This window comes from Lytechinus variegatus, chromosome 4 (assembly GCF_018143015.1).
Source record: "Lytechinus variegatus isolate NC3 chromosome 4, Lvar_3.0, whole genome shotgun sequence".
NCBI lineage: Eukaryota > Metazoa > Echinodermata > Echinoidea > Temnopleuroida > Toxopneustidae > Lytechinus > Lytechinus variegatus.
In genome coordinates, this window is record NC_054743.1 from 16,824,375 (window position 1) to 16,830,374 (window position 6,000).

Sequence of the window (6,000 nt, forward strand, 5' to 3'; positions counted from 1 at the left end):
ATTTTCGTTATCGTTGTGTTATGTACTGCAAAGGCAATTACGCCAACTACGACGAAGATCTGATGCAATGTGCCATATCACCGGTGGGGGAATATAACCGCATTATAAAGAATGTCACAGAATGCTTTACTTTAAATATCGACCTTAATTGATGAGAAGAAAGTTCTTTCCGATTAAAACATTCACAAGTCATTGCATTTTAGTTCGTAATTGTTTATGTGTGTACGCATGTGTTCGTGTGTGTCTGTCTGTTGGGGGTGTTTAGGGAAGCGCAAGATGTCAATTTGTAATCACCTTCTTCCAGGAACATGTTCATACATTTACCCGATCAACCCGCACAATCCCAAAACGGGCGAAAGCCCAGAAATCCATGGTAATTAATCCTTGTTTCATTTTAAACCGTTTCATGTTGTAAACGCATGATTTGTAAATATTATCGAATATCTTCATGTTTTGTCCGAAAATAATGATTGAATTAACAAACCTCGGATAAATTTTTATGATACTGCAAATATGCAATAAACGAGTCCCCGATTTGCAAATTACAAGTGAGTGTGTTGGTGTGTGGGGGATGTTAAGGAATGTGCGCGTGCGAATGTTAATAGGTATGCTGATCATATTTAAAGGTTTAAAAAGAGCTTCATGGAAACCTTTTTAAGGCATCAACTTTCTTTCAACGGAAAAAAGCAGTCTTAGGGTCATATCTAAATAAATTGATATTTAACATGTAACAAATAGAAGTGGGAAGCGAATATCTCAGAATTTTATGTTTGTTTGTTTTGTACAGACTTGGCTTTTTGAATAAACTTTAGAACCAAGTGACTATGGATCATTTATATTGAAGACAATGCGTTAATGACATCTATCAAGCTTTTATCGAAAACTGAAGAACCAGCCAGGGGAGTAACGATAATTATATATAATACTATTTTCCTTTCCTTCCCATATTCAGAGCGAACGGAAAAAACGGTGAATAATTTTGTCGCCAGCTGACAAACTGGGAGGATTGGTACTAAGTTTTCATTTGAACGTATGATATTGTCATTTAATGTAATGATATTGTTTGTAAATAAAAACATTGGAAGTATGTGATAAATAACGATTAAATCAATATCGCTCATCCTGAATGTAGAACGAAATTGGTGTTCAGGTTCTTCAATATTCGACAAAGAATTCTTAGGCGTTCTTTGTCATTTGACAATACATTAATGTATGATTAAAGAGTATTGTAAATTTAGATTGATAAAAAACATGAAAAACAAAGATGCTCAAGGACAAAAGTTCTATGGTCTGCATTAAACCCTCAAATAGGCTTACACACACGCACACCCTCTCTCACACACACACACAGAGTCACATATATCCCACACCCCACGTCCTAGCACGTCCCCTCACAAACACGCCCTCATCCTAAATCACAGTCTCACACACATTCACACACCCACATACTCCCCCACACACATACACACACCCTCATATAAACACGTGCACTTCATACACACAATTATTTGAATACTCTCAATCGGTTTTGTAAATGTATTAACCAACTTTCCATTCTATCCTTTCATCTAGACTTTTTAATCCAATCCAGGCTCTTCAAAAGACCATATCATCTTCAATAAAAACAAAGCAATGAAAAGAAGCTTAATCGTGATAAAATTATTTTAAGTCGATTTTTTGACATCCCTTTTGCATTTTTAATATATACTTTAGGGAAAATAATGTGACATCACACATTTGACAACAATTGAAAATGTATAAGTGCGGTATATTTCACCCAACTCAATATCCCAATACCAAATTTATTTCAACATACATGTATAGTAAACAAGTATTTACAAGAAATGGTACTTCACTTGATTTCTTCGAATTATTAAAAAAAATACTGTACAGATCTACGCTGTTCTATTTTTCCCCCTCGTAATTAGACATGCTGTTTCTAAATAAAGACATTTTGCAAATGAAAATGATTTCTTCCCCTGACATCGTTATACATGTATATGACGATTAGGAAGTACAGGAAGAACTGTTGTTTTTAAGTACTATAATGAAATAAAGAACCCACAAGTATGTTTAAAAATATATAAGAACACCTTGTTTACTTGATGAAACTTTGATTTTTTTTACTATGAAGTTTCATTCACAATGAAATAGGATGAGACTTAAAGGCCAAGAGAAAGAAGAAACTAAACATAAATAAACACATTGAATATCAAACCAATAAATAGTCGTTGACAACCATGTCTTATATTAATCAAAGTACTACTCTGCTGTATATATACGCATATCATCTGTGAAAACATATTGACTAGTTTGTTACATTTTTCTACCACAATATTAATGGTTTCCATAGAAATTCTTAACGTAGTCGGTCATCACCAGATTTTTATAGCAAAAGTACATTAGGCGCCCCAATACACTCTAATACCGATATTGCTAATTAAAATGAGTATTAAGGCAAATTGAATGGTGGATTCTATTCTAAATTGTATTTCGTACAAATAGACATTAATATAGGTTTTCCCGTCCAATTTCGTCGAAATTTCAACCGATTTAATGATGTAATAATTCAATTTGCAGCTAATTTGAATGACCTATGAGATCAGCATTTAAATAGCCAAATACTTAATTTAATTTTATTTCTGCTGGCACGCGATTTCATAGTTATTTCATTTAAACATTTATAAAGAACGATCAAATTAAAATAGCTGAGTCGTGTTTTCAAATTCGCACCGGTACCTTCCTTGCGAACGTTTAGGAATTCAAAATAATTGATATGCAATCACTTACAAGATATGGACAGTGTTTTTCGTTGTTGTTGGTTTTTACTTCTTTTGAATAATTATGTTTTACTCCTAAATTGGATGTTAAAAATTTTATTGAATTTTACATCTGACAGACCATCATTGGGACAAAAACTCGTTTTTGTTCCACTTTCATAACTATAGACTGTGGTCAATACCATGATACCCATCCCTTCCCCAAAACGATTTAAATTATATACAATTATGTAAAATAAAAAAGAACAAGATGATGAAGAAAAAATACCTACCATTGGCATACTAGGTCATCGACCCACTCAATGGCGGATCCAGGTTAGGACACAGCCGACTCGTGCCCCCCCCCCTTTTTAGAGGCACAATTTTTTTTTTTCGTGGACGGAATACCCTTATTCTTTGGTTAAAAATCTTTTTTTTTAATCGTCAAATTCCTCCGGAAAATGTGCCCCCTTTTGGGAAATCCTGGATCCGCCCCTGCACCCACTCATCAATCACTAAAAGAATAAGCGTTTACAACCATATCCTATAAGTGTTGCATGAATTACGTCTTTATCAAACATAATGGAATAAAATGATTCTAACTGAAAAGATCCGCAAAAAATAGAAATATAGGGTAAAGTTTGAAAAAAAAAATGAATACAGAAACATGATATCTGAATTTGGAAGTTTAAAGTGCAAATATGTGTGCCGATAAATGAAATTGAAAATGGTGTTTTAGGCGAAATTAAACGATCTGTTCGTCGTCGCGAAATTAAATGACACCTTAGGGCCATTAATTAAAACAAACTTCTCTCTAAATTGAATTTCTACAAAAATTCAAAGGAATGATATAGAACGGAATTGAATGCTAAATGAATGAAAATGAACTATGTGTGAAGAGGGTGGACGAAATATTTCGAATTTGAACGTCCTTTCATTAATTTAATTGCAACTCTGATGAAATTGGACGGGAAAACCTATATTAAAAGCTTTTACTTTTCCGATGAAATAATCACACTAAAAAACTGTACAAAGCCTCCAAACGAGTCTTCGAAAAAACACATTCTTCGCATGTATTCCTCCCAGAAACAAGATAGAGACGGATTCACCGTGTTCATGATTAATCATTAGAAGGTACATTAATCTTAATAGAGAGATATACTACAGTTTGTCTTCCATGGGTCATGTTTCGGAAAGAATTAGTCATCTAATAATTATCTAATAACTAATATTGTATTAAAGTCTCTCAGAGATATGGTGACATATAAAAAACAATATATACAAAAATTGATTAATTAATTTCGCCACATTTGAAGCAAAGAGGCTGCAGACCTAATATATTTTGTCAACATTTCTATTTTACAAGTACATTATACATTATTTAGCATCTTTCCCATAAAATTTATTTCAAGGCATGACCTTCGATAACATTGGATACTGATATCAACATTTGGAATAATATACAGTTTGAATCAAGTTGTCAAGAAATTGTATTACGTCATCTTTCCTGGTGTAAATTCACCTGGTCAAGTCCACCTCAGAAAAATGTTGATTTGAATCAATAGAGAAAATCAGACAAGCACAATGCTAAAAATGTCATCGAAATCGGATGTAAAATAAGAAAGTTATGACATTTCAAAGTTTCACTTATTTTCAACAAAATAGTTATTTGAACGAGCCAGTTACATCCAAATGAGAGAGTCGATGATGTCACTCACTCACTATTTCTTTTGTTTTTTATTGTTTGAATTATACAATATTTCAATTTTTACGAATTTGACGATTAGGACCTCCTTGCTTGAAGCAAAAAATGTTAAAATAATGGAATCCCACGTGTTCAGGGAAGAATGAAACTTCACATGAAAATGACGAGAAAATAAGAATATTTCATACAAATAAAATACAAAAGAAATAGTGAGTGGGTGATGTCATCAACTCTCTCATTTGGATGTAACTGGCTCGTTCATATAACTATTTTGTTGAAAATAAGCGAAACTTTAAAATGCCATAACTTTCTTATTTTACATCCGATTTTGATGAAATTTTCAGTGTTATGCTTGTTGAATTTCTCTTTTTAGTCAAATTAAGTTTTTGTAGGGGTGGACTGGTCCTTTAACTTGTAATTAAAAAACTTTAGGACAATAACCTGATAATTTATTATAAAAAAAAATAAGTTATGTATAAATGATAATGTAATCAATATTTCCTACAAGAAATGTAAAATATCAATGTACACAAATAAATCATTGCAGAGGACCGAAAGAACATTATTTTATAGAGAAATGTGAAGAAAAATTGGAGGCAGTTTGCAATTCAAATTCGTGAGGTAAATTGAGATCATCTGCGCTTGTCACTTGTACAAATCAATTAATGTTTTTCTCTTTAATCCTCATAAGAGGGACTTTATATGTTCATGTGATATTTACAATCGTTTTTAAAAAGTCACATACATAGATAAAATAATGACACAGGAACTAAAGGATTGAAAGAATCTTTGAGACTTGTTTTAAATCAAGCCCTATCTGATTACATTGTCTTCTTAAATACCTTCGAATTTCTACCTTTAGATCTTTCATAAAATAAAAAGTATGAGTCATATGTTTGTCGTTTCCAAAACGTTTTCGAATATAATTCCTATAGATTGCAAATTGTGAAAAATTAAAAATAAGGTCAACCACATTCATTCCTGCTTTTTCTATTTCATGACCTATCAGGATAATTTTTTCGTTTAAAACAATCTTTACATCGTACAAAGCATTTATTAAGTTAGAAACAATTTTCCAAAATAATGTTCCCACCTGACAGGTAAAATGAATATGAATACTGGTTTCTGGAACTTTATAAATATTACATAATATGTCATTTTTGATTTGCAAAGATTGTCTTTAGTTGATAATTAATTTGAAATAAAAATTTTTAATCCTGTTGTCGTTTATAAAATGAAGTGTAAACTCGAATAATGGTTTCCAAATAAATTCAAGAGGCAGGCTAAAGAAATCGTTCCAAAAATGAATATAAGGGATGTCTCATTTCCCCTTCTCTATCATCAAATGATAAAAATGTTTGGCTTTCATGCCATTGATTTCTATACAGTCACCTGTTCATATTTCAATAGTGCTGGATTTCAATGACATTCCGTGCACTATTACGTAATTTGTCAAGCCAGAACTTCGGGTTTTAATTTTCACCATTTCAAAGGTAGAAAGCAATTCTCTTTCTTTAAAAGTAGTGCATATTGAAT